The sequence below is a fragment of the Anas platyrhynchos genome, chromosome 2 (assembly GCF_047663525.1).
Source record: "Anas platyrhynchos isolate ZD024472 breed Pekin duck chromosome 2, IASCAAS_PekinDuck_T2T, whole genome shotgun sequence".
Lineage (NCBI taxonomy): Eukaryota > Metazoa > Chordata > Aves > Anseriformes > Anatidae > Anas > Anas platyrhynchos.
Genome location: NC_092588.1, coordinates 154865809 through 154891091, shown reverse-complemented (window position 1 = coordinate 154891091; position 25283 = coordinate 154865809). Strand labels below are relative to the sequence as shown.

At 48.1% G+C, this 25283-nt stretch overlaps 2 long non-coding RNA genes across 2 annotated transcripts; both read right to left on the bottom strand.

Moving 5' to 3' along the window:
• Window positions 1-240: 240 nt before the first annotated feature.
• Window positions 241-3932, bottom strand: LOC110354071 (uncharacterized). The gene is made up of 2 exons (XR_002405502.4): window positions 3655-3932; window positions 241-1814 (listed from the first exon to the last, which is right to left on the bottom strand). It is a non-coding gene; the product is annotated as an uncharacterized lncRNA (long non-coding RNA).
• Window positions 3933-15855: 11923 nt separating this feature from the next.
• On the bottom strand, window positions 15856-23424 carry LOC140001640 (uncharacterized). The gene is made up of 3 exons (XR_011807122.1): window positions 22923-23424; window positions 20634-22356; window positions 15856-19276 (listed from the first exon to the last, which is right to left on the bottom strand). It is a non-coding gene; the product is annotated as an uncharacterized lncRNA (long non-coding RNA).
• Between the last annotated feature and the right edge of the window lie 1859 nt (window positions 23425-25283).

The window sequence follows — 25283 nt, the reverse complement described above, 5'->3', positions numbered from 1 at the left end:
AGGGAGGTGCCAAGCACCATTAGCAGGCTGATGTGCCTTGCTGTTGCATAACCAGCTGGATCTTCCCGGGGGAAAACGAGCTGAATTAGACCGTCTCCCGCACTGGAATAGCAGGGACCAAGGGGGATTTCCGCAAGAGAGATTGTTGTAAAAGGAAACTCCGCATGACGCCACCAGGAACAGCCTTGAAAAAGTGCTGTCATCTGGAAAACGCTCTGGTGTGCCAAAGAGGAGCCTGGCTATCTCAGTAGCACGCATTTATGTGGTTGTAAAAGTGAAGGGGCTCTGTCCTTCCACGCTTCTTACACCAGGATCCACACGCTGCAAGGGTTTGTTCACCTCTTCACTCCAGGACCAAATGTGTGTGCCAAAGGGTGCAGAAGAGGTTATCCAGCACCACAGCTGTCATAGATTAGTATGTCCTCTTACTCCAGAGGGATTTTTAAGAACTAGGTTGAAAATTAACTAAATAAATAAATCAGTTTTAGAGGTAGAGCTGGAGTTTGTAGGGCTGCACAATTCTGCTGGCATGACCAAGGCGAGGTCCTGCTCACCACGGGGGACATCCGACCCCAGGAAAATGAGGAGGGTGCTCTGGCAAGGTCCTCAGGCAGACTCCTGGCTGGAGCAAGGTCTGCAGCCAAGGAAGATGACATTCACAAAGATTCATTGCCACTGAGACATGTGGCTGGAGGGAGGGAAGCTCACCTGCAAGACCTCTAATATAATTCCTTTCCTTGCACCCAAAATCACACACCAATGGCTGGAAACTCAGCGGAGAAAGGCTCTAACTTCCAGACATTAAGTGTTGAAAAGCGACACACCTGGTGACTGATAGCACCATGTAGGACATCTCTTCCACTTCACTGCAGCTGCCAGCAATAACAGCCTCTGTGGGCTCTGATTTCTGAGCTCTCCTGGCCCAGGGGCACGTGGTTGCTCACCCATCCCATGCAGATTTTGTGATGTTTTCCCCTCTCCACAGGTGGAAACGAGTTTGAGCAGCACGTAGAGGCTGACAAGAGAAGAAGGAGCAGGTCAGCCTCTGGCATCCCCCTTTGCCAGTGACCAGAGGTTTCCTAAGTGAAAGAAGGGTGATTTCCTAATTTGAAGTGTTACACGAGTGGTTTCTTGCCCACCACAACCATCATGCTGTAGGCTGAAGAATGAGATGGATGTTGGTCAGGACATCACCCAAGTAAACCCAAAACTCGTTCTCATTAAGAGCATTCAGCACTTGTCGACTGCTTAATGAAGAACTTTGCAACGTTTTGTACAATTATCCCCATTTCTCAGAGGGGAGATGGGGAAAGACAGAACCAGCCCAGGGCTGGGATTAGCACTGAAGTCACATCTGTCAGCACAGCCTTTCCCCATGATTCACATGGGAAACAGGAGGGCAAGAAGGTGTTTGGGGGCATCTTTTCCTGGGGAAACAACAGCCTTCCTGAGGTACTACTGAGAATTTATCCTTTTTTTTTTTTTTTTTAATTTTCAGCTCAGCCAGGCTGGAAGAAGTGTCCTCCAGTGCAAGCAGCAGAGCTGCCTTTGATGCTCTGCTTTCAGATAGCTTTGATCTCCAGCACAGCAATTGCCCAGGGCCTTCTGCTGGAGCAGCTGAGCGGAGAGCTGTTCGTTTCTCCTCCTGTAAAGAGGTTCCCCCGGGTTTTGGTGCACACACATCCAGAAAGCCATCACCAGATGGATGTGAGCACAACGATGCTCCTATGCATACTTGCACAGCTCCCGTGCTGGACACGTGAAGTCCTTGCTGGGTGTTGAAGGGCCCTGGGCATGCTTTATACTTGTACCTGCTAAAAAAAAGAGGGGATATTTTCTAATGCACAGGTTGCCTGGACAATCTGCCCAGTGGTTTACGCACACACACCCCCCTCTTTCTCACCAATGGCCTGTTAAAGGATATGGGATCAACCTCCACTTTATTTATCATCGCCATCACTTGCTCTGCCTTGCCAGAGATTGATGGCTGCTCCCAGTACTTGCCATCCCAGACCTCAGTCAAAAAATACCTTAGGGCCTCGCTGACTTTTTGGGGAGATGCAATCACAGAGCTGCAGGCAATCAGCCAGACTAATTCCTGCTTACGGAGGGGAATATATGGCCAGTTATTTCTCAAGTCTCACCATCAGCTGGTTTAGGCAGCTGTAAAATATAATCCTACTCATATGAAGACTGAGCTCTGTTTAAAACACCAGGAAGATTTAGTCCTCTCTCCTAGGCTGTATATTTCCTTGGGTTGAAATCCCCTTCCCTGAACCCCAGGGACCTGCGTGCGGCTTTCGGGATGAAATTGTCCAAGGTCTCCATAACCACAACAGAAACACTGCCCTGACTCTGAGATCCGGGGTAGCTCCAGGTTTTCCTGGATCATTTTTCTGCTGCCTGTTGCTGACTTTGTCACAGACACGCTTAGGTGAGGAATTAATTGGCCAGTGCAGAATTCCCTGGGAAGAGTCAAGCAGCAAGAAATCCCTTTTGTATAATGTTTAGTTGAAGAACATTGAGCTGGAGTCGGTGTTTAAAATCATGGGAGAAGAGCTGTCATTAGGCATGTATAGTTGGTAAATAGTTGGTAAACCAAAGGAAAAAATAAAAAAGAGGCAAGGGTGCATTGGGTGTATGGGGGTAAGGGAGCAGCTTGGTGCAAGATCCCCAGTAAAGCCCCAAATAGCAGCACTGGGGTTACCCCTACAACCTGGACCCTCTGGATCCTGAAGGACTTAAAAGAAGCCCTAAAACCTCCCTCGGTGTCTCCTAGGGGCTGTCTCTAGCAGGTACACCCATCTCCTGCATCTCTACCTCCTGCCCCCAACAGAGCTCCCAACGGGGAGCGCCCCAGCCACCAGCTCCAGGGCTCTGCAAACATCCCCCCAAAAAATGTGTGTGGTTTTGTGGAAGCAGCAGAGCACCGCGTGCCTCTTTATTTTGGATATCTTCCTGACTGGAGTCCTTTCCCATCCCTTTCTTCCCCTCCGTGGCAGAGGGAAGCTGCTCTGCACGCTTGGGTTATTTTTGGACGGCCGCACAGCCAGAGACGCCCTCTCGGTGGCCAAAGTAAGAGGACACCAAATGGTCCTGACCTTTCTCTCCACGGCCCCATGTTGGTGGAAGGAGGGAAGGAAGGGATTCGTGTGGAGCCGTTTGGCCGCCTGCCCTCGCCCGGGGCTCGGGTTTATATAAAGAAGGTGAGGACACCGCACGGGGATGAAGCTTTCTTGGCCGTCCCAGGGCTCGGAAGCTCAGCTGACAAGGTCACAGCCTTGAAGACGATTTCAGAAACTTCCCCAAGAGGGCTTTTGGAAATGGTTCACCCAGGTGCCAACCTGACCATGCCCCTCAACGCTACCTAGACTGTCATTTTTTTTCAGTGTCCATTTTTTTCAGTGCCCCTTCCCTTCCCTTCCCTTCCCTTCCCTTCCCTTCCCTTCCCTTCCCTTCCCTTCCCTTCCCTTCCCTTCCCTTCCCTTCCCTTCCCTTCCCTTCCCTTCCCTTCCCTTCCCTTCCCTTCCCTTCCCTTCCCTTCCCTTCCCTTCCCTTCCCTTCCCTTCCCTTCCCTTCCCTTCCCTTTATCCCTTTTCCCCTCCATTCCCCATGGGTGACCCACTGAGGGCAGCAGACCCAGCCTCGAGCTACCTGATCGAGCCCAGACTCTTCCAAACAAATTTCTGCCTTGATTTCACTGCACCAAAATGTCATTGCTTCACCTAAAATAATGCACACTTCCCAGGCATGCAGCAGGGCCCAAATCTAGGAAGGAAAGAAAGTCCTGGCTCCAACAAACCTGCAGGACATTTTTAGGGCAGAAGGCCCTAAAGCCACTGCTGCAGACCAGGGTAACAAACACAAAACAGAGGCACTTTAGGAGTGCGATCCCCGTGCCTGGAGCTGCTCCAGATGAGGAGGAGGCCGGATCCCCGCCACAGCAGTGGGAGGAGAGGAGGAGGAGGCGCCGCCACCCGCCAGCCCTCCCGAGCATAAGGACGCCTTTGTTTGCTTTGCCTTCAGCCGCCCCATTACCCAGAGGGGGAGAGCCAGGAGACGGCAGAAACCTGGGATTTTCAACCCGTTTTCTGAGTCAGACGCAGCAGGGAGGAAAGATCTCCCCGCGTCCAGCGACGCTGAAATAAACAGCCTCGAGCTGAGGGCACAAATCCTCAGAAATCCAAGAAACCCACGTGCCCAGGGATTTGGGGTCCACCTGGATGTCTCTCCCCCCAAAAAAACAGCCTGCGTAGAGCATCGTATGTCATCGGTGGGGTTTTGGCTATCATGGGGGGCTGCAGCCTTTCCAACAGGGATCTGTAAATTTCCTGCCTGCCCATCAGCCACCCCTCTCTGGGGGTTACAAACCCCAGGCCCCCCCCTCTTTGATTTTGGGTTTATTTATTTATTTATTTATTTATTTCCTATTAATTTGGACAGACGTATTAAATAACACCTCCTCCTTCCCTCCTTTTCCCCCTGTGGGACTGGAATTACCTGAAGGTTGAGATTTCACCCGAATGTTGGGAGGAAGGAGGCAGAAAGGCCGTTAATTATCTCCAGGTTTTAATTGCTTCTGCTAGTCAGGTAGAAAGGGGCAACTGGAAGCTACGCAGACGTGTGGGCAAATATGTTCAAAGGGGCTGCTATCGTTTAATAGATGGAGAGATAAGGAGTTTTAATACGAGGCTGAATTTAAGGTGATGCTGGTGTAACCAGGGAAGCTTCAGCCCTTTTTTCCAGACCAGAAACAAAAGCTGAGGACAGCAGCCCTTAATTTGGCCACACTGAGCCCAGAAATTGGCTGCAATTTATTGCAGCCAGTTCGAAGGCAGCAAAAGCTGCTCCAAACCTGAAGGAAGGGATCGTGTGCATCTTGCCTGCTTTTTTTTTTTCAACCGTATCATCCAGTCTAATAAAAGGCAATAACTCCTCCTCCAAACCTTGCCTTGCTCACAGCCTGAAAACACCAGAGTTTCAACAATGCTACTATAACAAAGGGAATGAGTCATTCATCAGAGCGAGCATTTGTGCTCAAGACCTTCAGGGAAAAGAAAAAATAAAAAAAAATCTGCATATTCATTTATTCTTGTATTTACTAAAAAAGATCTGTTTTACCTGTAGCAAGTGGTAGGAAAAAAAAAAAAAAAAAAAAAGTGACTTCTTGAAATCCAAAATCTGGGTGCAAGTGGCTGAAAGATGAATCTGGGTTTGAATAACAATTTTTCAGCCTTAAGCAGAATGGGGGGAGCAAAGGGCTCGCTGCAGGATTGCAGCCAGAGCAAGCCCCAGGGAAATCATTTCAACAGCGAGGTGGACAGGAGGGCACCCGAGTGTCAGGAAGCAGCACCCCGAAAGTGGCAGCCTCCAGATTTCCTGAGCACGCCGGGCAATGAGGAAGCTGCTGTCATCTCACACCACAAATACTGATCGTCTGCATATAAAAAGGGAAAGGCACGGGGCTTGTGGTGTTCTCCTGAGAGGCAGAGGCGTGGTGAGCACAAGGTGGGCACGTTTTCAGTAGCAGGAGATTAACAGCACCCCAAAAAACCCTTTCTTTAAAAAATAATGGGTGAATACACGTGGGCTCTACTCCAAAACACATGCAGGTGCTGTGGTTTCAAAGGCATTTCTGTGGATTTTCGTAAAGCTTTTTAGGGTGGGATCCGTGCTGGTTTGCATCTCTTCTCCCCAGGGCATGCTTCCAACACAAGACTAAAAGGAATCACACCAGCTCTTCTCTGAGCAAGGTGTCTTTGCCCCAGCACCTGAACAAGTAGCACTTTGAGGTAGCTTCTGCAAATCTTAATTGCATCCATCCCAAAGCAGTGACCTCAGCTCTGCCAACCATAAAACACCGCTTGCTCCAGGGGCTTAATGGTGTGTGGCCTGCCAAGGAATCCTTTTTTTTCTCCCTCTCAGAGACAATCTGCGGGAATTTATTGGCTTTTTAAAGCTGTCTGATCTTTCGGTGAGGGAAACTAATGGAATATCAATGACACCAGGTATTTGTCACGAGTATCATTTGTGCAGGAAATATGGGTCTGGCTGGGGAGAGCTCCTCCTGCGCACGGTTCACCGGCTCCACACACGGGTCTGGGCAGCAGCCGGAGTCAGACCCCTGCTCCTCCACAGTTCTGGCCTTATCAGTCCCTGCCAAACTTCCCCTGTAAAAGCAAAAAGCATTCCTAATTCAGTTAACTAATTCAATTTAAAGCCCCGGTGAGGACAAGGCAGCTTGAGTTTTCATGTGAGGTTGAATTTAGGATGACACCTTCGCAGCTGGAAGGAAGGATTTTTGGCTGATTTTGGGCGCCTTTTCAAAACAACGGGTCAAAAAAAAATCATTTAAAAAGCAATAAAACATTCACATTCTGATTTTTTTTATTGCAGTCTCAGGTTTTTAACTCTATATTTTCACTGAATCACACTCACTCTGCTGAAACATCTGCTATTTCTTTACCTCTTTTTCTAAGAATTTAAGAATTGTCCAAAATAAAGTGTCACCTGAGAAGTGCCATTAGAGATGTGAGTCTTCAGATTTAACAGAACAACTCCTCACAACCCCACTATGAGCATAGGGGTTCACCTATCCCATATGGGGTCATCTATGCCATACTCAGGACCTGAGCCCACTTTGCTGAGGTCTCCTCCCTCCATGGGGCATCACCAGAGGGATTGCCCTAATGCCGAGATGTGCAAATATCCAACACCAAACTTCTGCATTTTGGGGCACAGACCTGCTTTTAGGTTTTCCCACCAGTGTTAAATCCAGCTTGGGTTTTCAAGGGCTTCCTAAGGGCCATGCACAGCAGTGAGCCTCCCTGAAAATGGTGGAAAAAGTGCTCCTAAAAACGTGGAATGTGCCAGAAAGAAACAAACAACGTTGCTCATTCCTCACATTTTTTGGAGCGGTGGTTGGGTAACAGAGAGGATGGAGGCAAAGGAAAATAAGGCCACTTTTGTGCTGAAAGACTGCAGAAATGTTTAAGTACCTGCAGCTTCATGTTAAATTAGCGCAAACCGTGCTGATCTGCTGCAGGGTTTGGATTTCAGCTCCTGCAAAACTCAGGAGAGAGGTGAGATGGAAAGTGCCGGTCCTCATTTGGACCTGAGTCTGGAAGCAGAGGACAAGGATCAGCCCAGGATGCTTGGACCCCAGGAGAAGCCTCTGTGGGATGGCAGTGGGAATTTCTGCAGAGCCCCACAGCACAATGAGCAGTGGGGCAGGGAGGGAAAGCAGGAGAGAAGGCAGCCGGGGAGCATTTCTGTCACCACTGCCATTAATCCTGGTGTTCTGTCCCAGAGCCCAAATTATGGGGAAAGAGGGTTCAAAAAATGATGTTGGTCTTGGCTCAAGAGACCTGGTTGTGTGTTTTGTGGGGTTTATGGCCCGACCCTTAAATCAGGGCATGGCAGTGCTCCAGGTTCACCTCTGAGCTGTCCCTAGGTGTACCTGCAGTGAAAACTGTCAGATCCTACAACAGAGAGAAGGAGAGAGAGGCAGAGGGAAGGAGAGAGACTTGCTACAGGCACTTGTACACCAGAACATCACATGAACATGTTTAGTATTTTTCCAATATTATCAGGGGAAAATATCATCCAGGAGGCATAATTATATCTTAGGTTCCCTTTTTTTTTTTTTTTAAGGGGCTTTTTAAGCTGCTGTTTTGTTTCATTCTTCTCCTTTTTCTATTTTTGAATTACAGCGTTTGCAGAAACAGGAGGAGGATGACAGTTAACACAAGAGAAAAGTCGTGGGTGCTTGAAAGAGAGAGCAGAGCGATGCTGCTGTTCCTCACCGTTTGGGCAGAAACCAGCACACTTCCAGCCACAGTGCCCCAAATGCTTTTCACCTCTCTCCAGACCCTCTAGATCGAGCCACAGCTCCAAAAGCTGCGATATGATGCCCACCACCCTGACACAGCTGGGGCAATCCTTCTGGACGCTCCCCTTTCCCCAGGAAGGTCCGCAGTGAGATGGTTGCAACAACTTGGATGAACCCAATATTTCCCAAACCTCCTCCAGCTGTCAGCAGGGGGACAGCACACAGATGTAAGAGCTCTGAGGCTGCATGCCCAGATTAGTCTCTCTTTGGGGCTGCCATCGAAGTAACAGGGGGCCTCCCAAAAATAATCAGCGATACAACGATGAGTGGCTGGCTTCTCATCTTGTAATTAGCAGCTTCTCAGCGTTTCAGCTGAAGACTGGTAGGCACCAGCAGGCATTAATAGAGGATGCTTCAGAGGGAAGTTTTACATAACGCAGCTCGTCATCAGTCACCTATGGTCATCTGCGGACCGCGGTGGACAGATCCCTTCCCCACGCCAGGATGCTTTCTGGCCCGAAGCACGAGATCTGATTAGAGCACAGACCCATGAAAGCTATTACAGCCCATAAAGTCACCGAGGTATAAAAACCTTTATTTACTGTTTGCAATCCCAGCTCCCGTCGTCGCCTCCTGCGGCACACAGACACCGTCCGAGGAGGAATTTCCCTCTGTTCATTCTCAAGGCACGGAGTGGGGGATGTGTTCAGCAACGTTTTTATTCCTCGTCCCTCTGACGGGCTCCGACAGTGTTAACCTCTTCAGTGAGGACGTGTGCTCGTCTACCAAGCTTTGACAGATGTCATTGACTGAAATTAACTTTGCGCTTTTGTATGCGTCAAATTGCAATTTTCCTAAATGCTTTACTGTGTGCAAAGTGATGGTCCTGATGAAGCTCGTGGCATGACCCACCGGCCTCAGAGCACTGCGGGCAGACCCCTCGGTCCCTTCAGCTCCTCAGGATTGGCATCGACCGAGATACACGTCACGATGATGTGCAGTTTGCTTTATTTATTTATTTGTTTTTAACAGGGTGCTTCTTTTTCATGATTTCTGGTTTCTGAGAATTTCAGAGCCGTGCCTGATCGTGTTTTTAATATTTCTTCCACATTTAAAAGGTCTGCAAAAGTTTTTTGTTGTTACTTTTTGTTTGTTTGTTTGTTTTGTTTTGGCTATGACTGTACTTTGTGAAGCTTCAGAAGCAGCATGGAGATTGGTGTTTGTATTGTGAGATTCGGGTCTCACAATAAGTTCAGGTGTGACAGCAAGGAGCAGGAGAAAGGACTTCTTGTGCCACTTTGAACCAGGGAAAGAGCCCAATGGGTGCAGTTGTTTGGAGTTCAGACCAAAACAGAGTGAGAGATGAAAAGGTAGGAGGCCATCTGTTCCAGAAAAGATGAAGTAACATCAGGTCTCCTGGTCCTTCTTGTGCAGACAAGCAGGTGCCCTCACACAAAATGATGCTCAGAGGAACCGACAGAAAGAAAATCCCATTCATCACCGATTCCCAGGTGCATCGCCCTATCCGTAAAGCCATGTGTCAACACTAGGCACTGTGAGCTGGTGGAAAATACCAGCCCAGAAGCCGAGGAAAGAAATGTGGTTTTCTTGCATGATGTCAGCTGTTCCTGAAGGGGTTCTGGAGATGGCACTGCTGAATGCATACCTGGCTGATGAGCATTTGCGATGAACTGAACTCCCACTGCCCTCCTGTTTTCTCTACAAATACCCCACTAGAATCCAAGCAACAGTCAGAGTCAAGAATGCAAAGACAATTAAGCTCTGGAATTTAAACAAACCATTAATTACCAACATACTCTGGCAGATGATGGCTCCAACAATGCCTATTACAAGAACCTTCATCAAGTTATCTGCTTTTTTCATGTAAGCAGGGGTAACGATCTTAGCTGAGATGAGAAAAATAATTAGAAACCATACAACAAGATGTTTTATTAATGATGTGCACGTCTCCGTCGCTCTAAGAAAATTGGGCAATCTGTTCCTATGCCACAACTCTCCGGCAAGGGTTTATATCTACCATCACTTTAATAATGACTTGTTACAGCGCTAGCTAATTCTTTTGGTTTGGCTTGAAGAAGGAGGGGAAAAAGGAATTATTAATTTATTAAAGGCACCCACTGAGGAGCAGTCCTGTGGCACAAAGTGGGGTAAGAGAATAGAAAGTGAACATTGGAAAGAGGATCCTTGCTTAGCACAAAGGTCTGGTTTTAAAGAAGGCCTTCAGCAATGCAATAACAAAACACAATTCACTTGAAAAAAAATATCTGTAGGGAAAAGACATTTTTCCCCCAAAAAAAAGTTAAATCAGATTCTCTTTACAAACCCATTTCTGTTCTCAGTGGGGCTCACGTCAAAAGTCTTCAGTGGGAGCAGGAACAGAGCTGCTGGAGAATTTGGGGGAATCTGGTGAACCTGAGTTCAAGGATGGGACCACAGGGCTGAGCTTAGCCCTGGGATGGGGAACTTATTTCATTGCCCTTCATAGAAAGCATGAGACTGAGATGTCTGAAAACTGAGGTCCTTTCTTGATGGCTGACCAAGCCCGCGACAAGACAAGCTTTTCTGGTCTGCTCCATCAGCTGCCCTCAGTCCTGCCCCCAGGAGCATCCACTCTTCCGTCCACTGGCACTGATGGTGGAGCCACCAAGGAGATGACTCACCGAGGCACTGAGCACCCTTGCCGTTCCCAATGAGCACTAATTTACTTAATCACCACAGATTAAAGCGTGTCTAATTAAGGACAGGGGTTAGATCTGATGGGGACATGGTTCTTGTTCTGTTCACACGCTGTCTAGCTGCGCAAGTAACTCCAGTGTCCCTTACCTAGTTACAGGCTTTCCAACATTTTCTTCCACTTCCGACAGGATTTCAACATATACATTTCATTTAAAAGATGGGGGTATATAAGAACCCAGTTTCCAGACCCTAAAAATACTTTATTAGACTCTTCCTCTATGACCTGGGTATTTACATGAATGTGCTGAGTCTCAGCAGGGATTCGATAGCTGTGTGCGTGAGTGGGCTGAAGAAGCAACAAAATATTGCCATGGGTAGTGCAGAAGGAAGCCCACTTTTCACAGGCTCACTGCCCAGTATGACCTGCATGGTGACCAGGAGGAATCGGGATCCAGCTCTGTAAGAACAGCTTTGCTCTGCTAACCTGATCTGCCCTGAAGGCACAGCCTCAAGCAGCGTGACACCAAACTCAATCCCACCTCTTACAAATATTGTTGCATTGCCTTTACGGAGTCACTTAACCCCCCCCAGGGTACACATGGTACAGCGAGGGAGGTACAGATACCCCCTTTCTGCCACTGTGTGGCTGACGGGATTTTAAGGTGCCTGATGGCACCCTACTAGGTGTGGATACACTTCTGACATTGGAATAGATAATGGAAGGAATATTTAGTTTCTATAAGGCACTTTTCACAAGCAGATCTTGATGTGCTTTCCAGAAGGTGTAAAAATTCTTTATTCTTTTCTGGTCTCAAAACTAAGGTCCAGTCTCTACGGCTGATGTGTTGGATCACCTAGAGATAAACTAGGCAAGAATTCAGTAATGAAGGACAAATAAGGCATTCAAGGCATTTCCTGTGTAAAAGATTGTCAGTTTCAGTTGATACAACATGGATTTATGAATACAAAGCTAAGAGGCAAAGAACAAAACCCAAGAGTTTACCCATCAGCTTTCCAGCAGCACAGAAGTTTTAGGCCAGGCCTTCAGAAGGTTGTGGTGGAAGCTCTCACGTAACACACCCACACTTTGTGATTCAAAGGCAAACTTAGTGTAAGTTTAAGAGTGAGAGGAGGTAAGTAAGTAAGAGAGTAAGTAAGAGGGTGAAATTCCACCAAACCCAAAGCGTTCAAGCAAAACTGGTGTCAGTTTGCCACTTTTTAGAGTCTGGACTAAATTAACCCTTGGTGCAACTTTCTTTTTAGTACAGAGGACGGTGAAGTGCATGCATATTCTCCTGCTATTCTCCCCCTAGCCCCAGTGGGAGAATCTAGAAACTACCACAGTAAGAGAGTCCAGTGCCTCTCATCCACCATTGTCCTTGAAATAGAGTAAAAAAAAAAAAAAAAAAAAAAAAATTGCCTCACAGGAGCCAGGGCTGAAGGCCACCAGTGGTTCACGACTTTCATTCATCAGAGCCTTTTCACTGCCACGTCCCCCTGACTGCCAGCAGAGCCAGAGGCCTGCTTAGTTTACAAACAAGCTTTGGAGGGCGTTTGCTGGGCTGGCACACTGGAGAAGCTCAAGTTTCCCTTCCCAAAGCGATGAAGCACTTGTTCAGCACTCATTTGGCTGGATGGCGCTGCGAAGTTATTTAATCCTGGTAGAGTTTCATTAGGAGAAATGACAGAACAGTTGAGGTGTAGCATGACTGTTTCGGGGGGGGGGGGGGATTTAAGTGTAAATAATTCCCCTGACGGAAGCACATGCCTGGTGTGGAGATCGACTGGGGTGTGTGTAGGCCTGAAGCACAGCACTGTGTGGCCAACGCAGCCTTGATGGCCCCTGAAGGGTCTCCAGGAGCAGGTCACAGCACAGATGTGGTAAGGGCTTCACAGGGGCCTTGTGGCTCCCTTCCCCATGGGTTGGGTTTGTAGAACAACCACCAGCATCAGCTTCCTAGTGAGAGAAAATGAGACCGCCACAAGGTCAGGCTGGGAAAGCCGGGTGCTGCGAGCACCATCTGTCTCACAAACGCCGAGGGAGAGCAAAGCGGTCTATCGGCTGTGAAGAATGCAAGCCCAAGGCCAAAAGCAGGGATATCTGCCCAGGAAGAAACAAGAAAACTCTCCCCCAGCAGGCCCCACAGCCTCCCAGCCTCTGTCAGCCCATGATCCGGGGCCATATGCAGGCAGCCCCACACGGAGGTGGCCACCGAGGCAGCGGGGACATCTGTATGTCCCCAGGCCCCAAAACGTGCCCATGCCACAGTGAGGCCCCGGCTCTGCAGGCACCTCATTGGGATGCCAGGCACCGCCGAAACTGCGTCCTTTCAAAGCTGAGAAGAAAACAGCAGGGAGCACACGTCTGCATGTGACCTGGGTGACACGAGCCTGCAGGCACAAATTACATACTTTACAAGTGACATTTGCTGTCATGGGGGGAGGTTCGAGCGAGGCTGTTTAAAATTCAGCTAAACTCTGCCTGGAAAGAGGGCGGCATGTGGTCTTCTTTTCTTTTCCACTCCCTGGGGTAACGCTGTGATGTTTCTAGTGAGGAAATCCCTCTCCTGCTCCCAGGTTTGGCAGGGAATTTTGCCCCAGGGACGGGGATTCGCATGTTACATCTTGGTGTAATTACGATTCTCTGGCTGCTTTGCAAACTCCAGGCTGACCTCCCTGTCAGTTAGCAGCATGGGAACTGATTTACACCAGCAGAGGGGCTGAGTTCGACCAGAAGTGCTACACAGCTCAGAAAATACTCAGTAGATTTATCCTGCTAGCTCCCCTTTGCCAACAGAGAAACTGAGGTGCACGCAGCCACAGCAAGAGGTGGTAATACCGCCCTGCTCACCTTGTTCACGCCAGCTGGAGCAGCATCCACCTCCTCTTCTATACCACCTCTAATAAAAATGACAAAAATGATAGCCATGCACAGAGGCTCCAGCTGGGATAAGAGCACATGTAGTGAGTTGTGGCACCTTAGCTCTCTTTCCTGTGTTCCCATCCTAGTTTTCCCTTGCTTGATTTGCAATACCCATTTTCAAGGGGTTTCTCTCTCACTCAGCCCTGTACCCTACTGATTGTGGGTATCCTCCAGGCTTATCTTCTTAGTACCTCTCACATGGGATGTCAGGCCACGATCACGACCAGTGAAGTCAGTCAGGGAGTGGGGACCCATTCTGAAGGAGACAAGCCCACCCACTAGCTGCACGGTTACATTCAGCCTCCCTTCCTCTGAACTTTCCTCTTTCCCTCTTTGTAGTTGTGGTGCAGCTTCTAAGGGAAGACAGGGAAGACCCCATGTCCTGTTTCAAAATCTGGGACAAAGGAAATTATTCTGAAGAAAGTGGCCAGAACCCTGCAAGGCAGGTGTCTGTTCTGGGTTATGCTGAAGCAGCTGTCAAAATTCAGGGTTACTTCCAGAAGGAGAAATTACTATAGGATCAAGATACCCACAGGGCTGTCTAGTTTATTGAAAAAAATCTTTTTTTTTTTTTTCCTCAAGAAATGGTGGAAATCCATTTTCCAGGTAACTCAAGACACAAAAGTCAAATGTTTCTTGGTGTTCTCTCCATTTTCTGAGCAAATTGCTGACAGTATTCCTGTGACTACATCCACTGGATATTCTCTTCCCAATCTTCTGGTCTTTCTGAGTCTTCTGTGGAAATGCACACTTCAATATGCAGCTAAACTCTCCCACCCGTGTGTGGCTTGTACACAGCTTTGCTTTGACTTGTCATAGGTTGCTGTATTGTGACGACGTTGCTGTCATTATCTCGTAACAGAAAATTACTTAATAATTTGTTCCATTTGTTCTCACTGACAGAAACAATGTGTTCAACCATGTGTTATCTCAGTTTCTAAGAATTTTCAGCAATCTTGCAAGGCCTTGAGCAGCCCCAGCTGTTTATTTTGTCAATGGGATGATCAGCATACATGACTCACTGCAGTGCTAAAGGGACCTGCTGAGGAGAAAAAGGACACGAAGCCAATGCAGAAGTTCAAACCAGAGAATTCAAGTGAGAAAATTACCAGTCACAGGTAAAATCTACCCAGGGAATTGGTGGAGTCCTGAAGATGCAATTTCATGCTGAAGATGCAATTTTTCTCATCAAATGACTATTTGCTGATGATGATGACACCAAGCTGTGTGGTGTGTTAAACTTGCTGGAGGGAAGGGATGCCACCCAGAGGGACCTGGGCAGGCCTGAGAGGTGGGCCTGGGCAAACTTCGGGAGGTTCAACAAGGCTGAGTGCAAGGTCCTGCATCTGGGCTGGGGCAATCCCAATCCCAAATACAGGCTGGGCAGGGAATAGACTGAGAGCAGCTCTGAGGAGAAGGACCTGGGGGTGCTGGTGGATGTGAAGCTCGACATGAGCCAGCAATGCGTGCCTGCAGCCCAGGAAGCCAACTGTGTCCTGGGCTGCACCAACAGCAGCGTGGGCAGCAGGGCAGGGAGGGGATTGTCCCCCTCTGCTCTGCTCTTGTGAGACCCCACCTGGAGCCTGCGCTCAGCTCTGGGCCTCAGCACCAGAAGGACAGGGAGCTGTTGGGGTGAGTCCAGAGGAGGCCACGAGGATGCTCAGAGGCTGGAGCACCTCTGCTGTGGAGCCAGGCTGAGGGAGTTGGGGTTGTTTAGACTGGAGAGGAGAAGGCTCCGGGGAGACCTCACAGCGGCCTGCCAGGGCCTAAAGGGGGCTGCAGGAGAGCTGGGGAGGGACTCTTGGGCAGGGGTGTAGGGATAAGACATGGGGTAATGGCTTTAAACTTAAAAAGGGAGATTTAGTTTAGATATAAGGAGGAAATTCTTCACTGTGAGGGTGGTGAGGCCCTGTCCCAGGCTGGCCAGAGGAGCTGTGGCTGCCCCATCCCTGGCAGTGCCCAAGGCCAGGCTGGATGGGGCTGGGGGCAGCCTGGGCTGGGGGCAGGGGTCCCTGCACATGGTGGGATTGAGGTCCCTGCCAACCCAAACCATTCTGTGATTCTATGATTCTTGTCTTCCTAAAGGAGACATCTAAATTAGAGTAGAGAAATGCCCTGGAGTGCTCATTTTCTAGCACTTACAGTCAAGGGAGCTGAGAGTGGCCACATTAGTGGTCACATAATATATCTGTGATATGAATGGAATGGGATGGGATGGGATGGGATGGGATGGAATGGAATGGAATGGAATAGGATAGAATAGAATAGAATAGAATAGAATAGAATAGAATAGAATAGAATAGAATAGAATAGAATAGAATAGAATAGAATAGAATAGAATAGAATAGAATAGAATAGAATAGAATAGAATAGAATAGAATAGAATAAATAGAATAGAAGAATAGAAAATACTCTTGTAAAACCACTCTGCAGACACTTGTACTTAGTTGCCTAAGTCTGTGAGCTGAGCCTCACCCTTTGTATCAATGCATGCATCAGTTGACCACACAGATATCTCACACTTCTTGAGGGTCATAGGGGTGTCCTGCTCAGCTTCCAGAAGCTGCTCCATAAGGTAAGGAACCTGTAGGCCTGCATCATTTCCTCCTAGACCTGCCTGGATGTGTCACATTCCCAAAGAATCTCAAAAAAAAAATCCCATACACCTCCATTTAGGCAAATGAACAGTGCCTTGTATATTTTCCAGGAACAGACACATTACTCAAGAATGCATTACTGGACACAATGCAGAAATACGTGGGTGAATTTTTGTGGCTTGTGTACACAAGTGCTCAGACTGAAAGATCAGATGTTTTTGCTGTCCATAAAGTTTCAAAATGCACCTTACCTATCTTACAGGATGTTTGTTTTGCTCAGTTCATTAGTGTAGGCAAGACACTTTCACCGTGCTTTATCACCGGATCTCGAAGTGTAATTGATTTATATGAATAATGATGTTTATTCTATCAATGGGAACATCCAATGGAGTTAAAATACAGCCTAACTAGATGCACCAGAACAGAACCACATGCTGCATTTCATGCATGTCCATAAACAAGCTAAGCTTATCACAAAAACAGGTCAAAAAATAAGAAAAAACAAATGTGTCAGGTGGCCAAAGCAGGCTCTCAATCACGCAGCTCAGTCCATAGCCAATGTGATTGCGAGACTGTTTTCAGATGAGCCAGTTGTAATCCATGTCAGTGTGTGTGAAACACGGAATTGATGGTAATTATTGCAGAAAGGAAAATAGAAGAGAAAAATTTGGAAAAAAAAAAAAAAAAAGTGGCTTTACGACTGTTTCCAGTGTTGGCTCATTGGAAACCAATGGCAAAACTCAGAGACTGCGGGGTAAGCAGAAGAGGACTTCAGCATTTTCCCCACCTTCCTGTTTCCAAGCTCTTACTGATGCAGACTGGGAGCAAACCCTAGCCTCTTTCTCCAGCATTGTTTTCCCTACAAAAATAGGAGTTTCCCATAGAATGAGTTACCCTAATTGTTCCCAGCAGCTCTTGCACAGGCAGCCTCTCCATGGGCAAACCAGTGACCAGTCCCTCCACTAAAACCACAGCAAAGGAGGTCTTGGGAACCAAACTCAAGTTGACAGGAACAGCTTTAAATAAAAAAGAAGGAATTGGAAAAAAAATACAGTAGGCACAGAATCAAATGAACCAAAACTCTTGTCCATGCTACCACCATACAGGTGACAAATCTGCTCAGCCATGGTGCAAGAGGCAGAGGAAGGCAAGCCATTGTGGGGCTGAAATTCAGCTCTTACAATGAGTTTCTGGGGCTAGGAATTGAATTTGGGGTGGCCTGAAGCAAAGAGAATAACCTGCCGATGCCTGCTTTTGCTGGGGAAAAGCCTGTAGCCCGCCTGGTCCAGCACTAGAGGGTAACAGAGAGTCAGGCTCCTGGAGCCCCATGTCTGGGCCAGGTCCTGCTGGAGGAGATGGAGCATCTGCAAGTGGTGAACCCAGAGAGGTAAGAGGAAATGAAGGGGCAGGTCGTGGTGTAGGGCACGGAGCTCTGCCTGGGGCTGGAGCCCAGGGCAGGGGGTGAGGAACCCAGCAGGAGATGCTTTGTGCCCTGCATTGGATGGTTTGTGGCAAGGAGCCAACTCACTGCTCTGCTTGTGCACACAGAGCAGCAGATACATTCCATGTGTCACCCCCAAAGCCCAGGTCGCTTGCGTTTAACAGCTAAATTAACACACTTTCCAGCACTAACGCAGGCTAACTAACCCACAGCTTGCTGCTTCTTCCACTCAGAGCCTCGTCTTCTGGTGACCCACGGATGCAAAAAGCCCTGCCAGACACCTGGGCTGCCCGCAGCAGCAGGAGCCAAGCCTGCTGCCCGTGTCACTCGGCGTCAAGCCTGGGACCCCTCGTGTATGTGGAGCAGACAGCCGGTCAGCTCGTCTTCAGCAGAGCTTGTATTCCCAGGGGGGCTGTGCCCGGTCATGCATCACCTGGTAAAGTTGGAGAGAATTTTTTTTTTTTTTCCTTCAAAGCTCCAGTATTTTTTGAATCTTTAATCAAAACTGCAAAGCCTATGAGCGGGTTCTCCAGCAATTGATGCTAGGTATCTGGTGGTTAGAAAAGACCAGCAGTCAGGACTCCTGGGTCCCATTTTCACATCTCCCCCTGACTCTTTGAGTGACCTTGAAGAAGTCAATTAATTTCTGTGTCATTTTCCAGACAGGTAAAAATGAGGAGATAATTCTTCCCCAGCTCGCTAGGGGATAGCAAGACTTAATTGTTCGCAGGGCGCTTTGCTGGGCTGGGATGAGAGGGAAAGGGCTGCGGCCATACAACAGCCATCAGGAGGCTGAAGCTCGGCATGGAAAGCCAGGAATATTTTGGGAAGGAGCCTGCAGTGCTTAGAGGGCACATCCATCTTTGTTGCTGGCTGCACAGAGGCAGAACCACTCAGTTCCTCGCCCTGTGCCCTGCAAGCCACAGGTAGGAGAAGCATCCGCGCTCTGCACCTCGGGGTCTGGCTGTGCCCTGAGCTGTCCCAGGTTTTCACCAGGTCTGGAGGCTGCTGTCATCCTGCAGCCGTGTTCCTGAGCTATCAGAGAGACAGAGGCAAGGAGAAGGACCCAGCTGCCTCCACCAGGGCTCCACTCGCATCCCCCCAGGGCCCCCAGCTCTGGCACGTTCGCCAATCCTCACCGGTAACGTGCGGATCCCTCACCCACGGGGCTGCCTCGCCAGCTGGCAGCCTTTCAGCATCCAGCCGCAGCTATGAAGTCCCATCTGGGCCATCAGCTGCTTTGCGGAGCCTACCACAAAATTCTTGAGGGTCTTATTTTTGCTGGGAAATCACATGTTTTCACACAGGGAACGCGGTGATCCCTGTGCCAGGGCACTCCGTCGAGGTCAGTGGAGCACTTTCAGGCCACATCAGCCTGCCCTGGGGTGCAAACGACTGCTGTAGGAATGAATCTTTCAGTTTATATGTGTGAATATTTCTGCCTGGAAGGGGAGCTTGTCACTGCCCGCTCTGCAGAGCTGATCCCTGCACAGGTTTCCCTGGGCAGAAGAGAGGAAGAGGAGCAGCCACCAGGGAACCCCTTCCAAATTAACCTACTTACCAGGCGCTTCTCCTACCCGCACGAGGAGAGTGGTTGTTTGTTTGCTTTAGGCCATTTCCATGCGAGGAGTAACTGGAGCTGAGCAAAATTCAGAATTTCAGCTCCCACGGGAAATTTCAGCATTTCAGAGGTCGGTTTGCATCCCAAATCAGGCCAGTTCAACAAAATGAAATTCTGCTTGAACTCACTTGAAACACTTGGATTCTCCCCAGTGAAAAACTGGAATCTGGGGAAAGAAGGAGGGGGAGCAGGGGGGAACATTTGGCTTTTACTCACAGGAAACTTCCCTTTTAGAGAAATTGTATTTTTCACTCGTTCCAGTCCCAAACTGCTCCAGAACTAATGCCAGGAATTCCATCATCTATTTATACTCAGTTTTGCTGTCTGGGTCCTATTGTACCTGCTATTTGCTGTGATGCACGACCGGCTTGCAAATAATAACGGGAACATTCACCTTGTGGAAGTGTCGCAGAGGGAAGGCTTCCAAGAGCCCTTTGCTAACCTTCTGTCACCAACCTGCAGGGGCTGCTCCCGGTCCCTCCCATCCTGCCAGCAAGGGCCCGGAGCCTTGCGGCTCTGTGAACGCTGCAGCTGAAACAGCGTGGGCGTATTTTTGGGGCTAAATGCTCTTTCTGGTGAAAAAAAAAAAAAAAAAAAAAAAAAAAAAGCAGAAACACAGCGAATTTCTGTCAGTTTTGCCAAATGAATTCATTTAGAATTGAAAAAAAAAAAAAAAAAAAAAAGTTGCTTGAGAATGATTTCACTATGAAATCTCTTTCTGTTCAGATATTTCCTTTCACTCAGTTTTTTCTTCTTTTTAACGTGAAAAATGCTTAAAAAAAAAAGACCTGACGTGTTTTCTCCGGTGTTGAGTGAAACTTTTTACAATATAGAAAAATAGGAACAATATAGATGTGTGCAACTATCTTTCAGAATCACCAGCAAACCAAAACATCTCTTACTCACCTCATTGTAACTGAAAGCGTCTTGGGACACCCCGTTAAAATAGGAGCAGTTTGCAATTGGCTCGGATCCAAACAAATAATTCTCAACTGAAACCCTTGTTTTTATGAGAGGAGCCACAAAAACGTTACCGTAATGACTATCTGTCAGAGCTTACGTTGGGGGACAAAACTGCCAAATGGTGGTTCTGAGTCTAATCTCGCCAACACTGCTGTAATTACAAGCACAATCAGATCCGTGGATTGCTTTTTTTTTTTTTTTTTTTTGCTTGGTATGAAGCTGATGTCAACTTGAGACAGACCAGACCCGGGCTGAGATTCAGCCGACTGGATGCAAATGCCTGTATTTGAGTTAGCAGCTCTGTGCTCCCTTTGTAGTCACAGAAATCTCGTTGTGACAGTCGGTGGTGTCTAGGGAACTACTCACCTTCTCCTAAAAGAGGAGTCTAAAACAGTCTGGCTAAACCACTCCTTGAAAATACTCACGTCTCTACACCAAGTACAAAAACAGCCCCGGGTGACCAGCTCAGATGGAGACACTGAGGTGGCAGACGTGTAGGAAGGAATGCAGATGCCCAAATATACACCTAATGCCCCTGAAGATGCCCTGGTCTATCTCACCTGGTCTATAGCTGCCACTCAAGAAGGTTTCGGACAGGTCCCATGTCCTACCCACCAGCCTCAAGCCAATGTCTCTGATACCACAGGCACCTGAAGCAGCACTCAATGTCTGATGCAAAGCCACATGAGATGGATGTCATTCCCAGAGCCCTCAGGACGGCAAGATCTGGAAAAGCACAGTTTACAAGCTGATGGGACCACATTTCCAAAAATGCATGGTGTAACTGCAGGATGCTCATCCTGCCCAGCTTTTCGGGAGGTCCCCAGCACAGTGAGTCAGCCTCCTGTCCCCTTACATAAGAGACATGCTGAGAGGACGAATCTCCATGCAGATTGCCTGGTGCTTTCTTGGGAGGTCCCCGCGTTAGCTTTCAACCTTTTGTCACCCTCCGTAGAATCGCTTCCACGAGTTTTTTGCTGACAAGTCGCACCTCTTGCGTTGGGGGGGGCAGCGCCATGCCAAGCTGCCCTCCTTCTTTGTGACAGCAGCACACGAGGAAGGGGGAGATTTACACCAGCCCGCTGACATAACCACCCCCGATAAGAGGAATGCAACTTGTCAGCAGTGTCCATATCTCTGCAGGAAAGGCACACGGGAGCATGCAGACCTTTGTAGGGTCGATAGAAAAAATTATCCTTACCCCCGGTTTGCCTGGACATGAGTGGTGTAGAGTGGATATCTGGATTTGACAACAGTATCAGTGTGGTTTATCTGATATTAGACCACAGCTGGCACTGCTTTAAATCACGCGTTTCCCTTTTGCTGTCATTTATAATCAATAGAGATATTTTATGTTTATGTAGCTTCTTTCATCCCGAGGATCCCAGGGCGCACAGTAAGGCAGGATGCAGGCACAGCCCCCCAGTTCTGCACGTAGGCTGGTTCGTGATGGGCTTTGTCCACCGGGAGCCAGTCTGGGCCTTCTGCCCTTGTGGCTTTCTTCTCACGGCTCTTCTGGTCACTGGTGGCTTCCCAAAGAGTAATGGAAAGAAACACAGGCATCCCATTCAGTTTCCCTTGTCACACAACACTTCACAGAGGATGGTTGAAAAGGGAGGTATGCCCCAAGGCAAGAAACTCATGAAAGCATGATTTCTGTGAAGGGCCATATGTGCAGATGCTTTAGCAAACAAATTCAAATCATATCTGGGGAGGAGGGCAATTCCATCTCCAGAGATGTCTGGCTGATGTAAAAATAGACTGAGCAGAGGTTTGATTTCATAACCCTGAGATCCAGAGAAAGCTCGACTGGAAAGCTGAGGCTCGCTAACTAAATCTGAATATCTCAGGTGTAGATGTCTGTCTGTGGGGTTATTTGCTGAACTCCACCGCTGTCTGTGAAGACAAATGGGGTTTTTTAGGGCAGAAACCAACAGGGCACATGTTGCTTATGTCTACTTTAGGGAGAAGTAAATTTTTGAAACGTAAAGAGGGGCCAGGACGACTACTCAGAAGTAAATGTTCGCATTGCAGATGTATAAAGTTACCAGGGATGAATCTTACCCATCTGTACCATCTGTAGTAGCACCTGCAATCCCAGCACACGGCAAGGCATCTAAACAGAAAACAACAGGGCTCTGCTTTCATCTTCACCAACACCTTTGTGTTCTCTGTAACACACCTCTCAGAGCCACGGAGGGGATCTGGCAAACTGCACCGGCCTCTTTGTTGCTTTGGGTCCAGATGACAAGGCAGTGAAACCAGCCTGGCCAGACGATCCCTCTAAAAGCAGTCAAAAGGTAGCTTAGTTTAATTACCTAGGCCAGGAGTCGGTATAGAAATCAGCAAGTGCAGAATATACCCAGAAATAACGACCTTGATATTTTGACCACTGAAAGAAAGAGAGTGGGCTGGAGCTGGGATGGGAAATTGTAATCTTTAAAACACAGCCTGTTGTAATCCTGCTTTGCAGATTATAATGAGAATTGTGAAATTACAGGCTGGATGCAAGTTTCCTATTTAGCAAATTAAAGAGAGGTTTCCAGGCTTCCCAGAATGACCCAGCTAGCTTCAAACCAGAGCAGAACAAAACCAAAGATCACCCAGGCTAATCGCAGCCCCGGTCAGAAGAACAGGTCGGAGAATAGGTTGTGAGCATTTGATTCTCAGGGTTTTGGACACACACAGAGCTTTTCCCTCTTAGACGCGGCCGATCTCAGAGCCGTGCCTAGAGCAGCTAATAAAGGTGCTCGCTCGGCCCTGTTTGCCTGTCTGCATTCCTGAGCTAATGCACATTCCAGCCCGCACAGAGGACTTTGCCTCACCTCCCATGCACAAGGTCACCTCACCTTTGATCCTCTGCGCCGCTGCAAGGCTATCCGAGGAGGGCTGCGTGGTGACTCAGCACCTCGCTGCCTGCTGGGTTTCTCTCTTTAACTTGATTTTGTGCTCGGCCGGAGCTGTTCTCAGAAGGGCTGAGGCTCACGTGCCCGATCTTGAAGCCAGCGAGAGCACAATTGCTCGGCAGGTGTAACGCCAGCTCATGCCAGCACTGTGCAGCTCAGGCATGCGTCAGGCAGGATGATGTGTCAAACAATTGCTGTCGTTGCCAGGGGAATAGCAACACGGGAGAGCAGCATCACATAACATCCTGGCCAACCGCCACGTGTTAGCACCCACCTTCCCCCTCGAGCATGGTTTCGAGACCCTGTGCACGGGACGCATCTGGGAGAGGTTTTCGGATGAGCTCAATGAGTCTGTGCTGCTAAATCCCAGCATGAACTGGTCTTCCTGAGCTCGTGGGACATGTACCAAAATGTTGAGATGGCCAAGAGCTGTATGACAAGTGACAGATGGAAAGACAAATTGAAGGGAGGGCTTACGTAGCACATGGATCAGATATACCAACTGCTTCTTAACTTCCTACTGCCCCTTGCAGAGAGGGGTCTGACCACCCGTTTTAGTCCCACGATGGACTGGTGGTGTCAGCCTGAGCATCCCTGCCACCTCTACACTTTCCTCGACTGATGCCAGCAAAGCCCAACAGCTCTCCACACAGCCTAGAGCAGCAGAAGAGATGTACACAAGCCACCTGCAACTCAACAGTCCCACACAGGCCACATTAGAGGCATTAGTAATAAAATTTTCAAGGGTCTTGCCTGGTTTTTCCTTCACTCCATATCAGTGGCACAATCACTACCACCAGTAAAGTCCCACCGATCCCTGGCCAGCATGCCACCACCTCACCCAGCTTTCCTTGAACACCTTTAGAAAGACACGAGTCTGAAGACACCACCTTCGTTAGTTCTCCCTTAATTTCAACTATCATTAACCTCCACTAATTAGAACTGTTGGGAACTCTTGAGAAAGGCAAACACTGAGAAACTTCTTTATGCCCCCCTAAAACCTAAAAATATCTTGGCTTTACCAAGTTTACACTGTATTGTAGTATTCAGCTTACAGCACAGGACATAAAAATAGCTCCCAACAATATTATCACTTTGTTATAATGGGCTAAATTCAGCCCTGAGGGGCTGTAGCAATTAATGGAGTTTGGCCCAACATGTGGTTAATGAGGATGGTCTATTTCGAGCCCATAAGACACCACACTTCTGCCACTACAGATTGGCTGGGAATAATTCACCTCTTCAGAGACTCTGTATTCACTTCCAGCCCTGGCTATGTCTGCTCGAAATAGAGGCAGCAAAAATAGACATCAAAAACAAAAATATTTCTTTCAAACTCCAAATGCCTCTGGCTCTGATTTTCATCTCACATACAGCAGAAGCTCAAGTGCGTGGAGAGGTTTATTTCTCATTTGTGCCAGTACAAATGAGCTGGGCCCTTTGCTTTAGATGCACACCATATAAACCAGTATCTACACACTTAGAAAATGTTAACTCCAATTAAACAAGGTTAACCTTTACCTCTTCAGATCTTTACCTACAGATAATCTCTTTGCTTTCATCTGATTTTTGTAACTACCCAGTTTCTAACTTCTTCCCTGCCCATACACCCATAAATCCACGTCCCCAGAAGTTCTTTCTCAGAAACTTCAGAATCAAACTCCTCTGCCATCAGATTTCTAGTTCTGCATGATCCTACTCTAGAAAGCACATACTCCCGTGTTCTCCTATTTGGACCAACATGTGGGAGTTTACTTCCAAGAAGTGGTGTATAAGGATGCTTTCCTGGAGCTTTCACTGTAGCTCACTCCTTTTACATCTTACTCTTAGCCCCCAGTTTGAAGTGCAGGACTTCTTTTTGAACTTTGGACTTCATGTCTTTGCTGCTGCTTGTTTTGAAATGGCCCAGCCACAGAGGCTCAAAGTATACCTTCAGATCTAGTATCCAAATTCTCCATGATGCCTTACAGTTTCTGTACTGAAAACCTCCAGAAAAGGAGAACGCACCAGAAATTACTAAACAGCAGTTCAAGTAGTGTTGGTTCTTCCAAACAGTCTTGCAATTTTTAATGTAATTTACCTATAATAGATTTCATCTATTCCTTCTTCCTCTTACAACTTATCTCAGCTGTTCTCAGCTGAACAGGTCATAGAGGAAGGATCTCCCACTGAATACCTGCATATAGCCTAACCAGTCTCAGCTACATGTCTTCTAGTGGATTTAATTGTGCCACTGAGTATTTTATGGTGCAGAGGCCAACTGGGAAAACTTGGCTGTGTCCATACAACCCAAGTCTTTCAGCC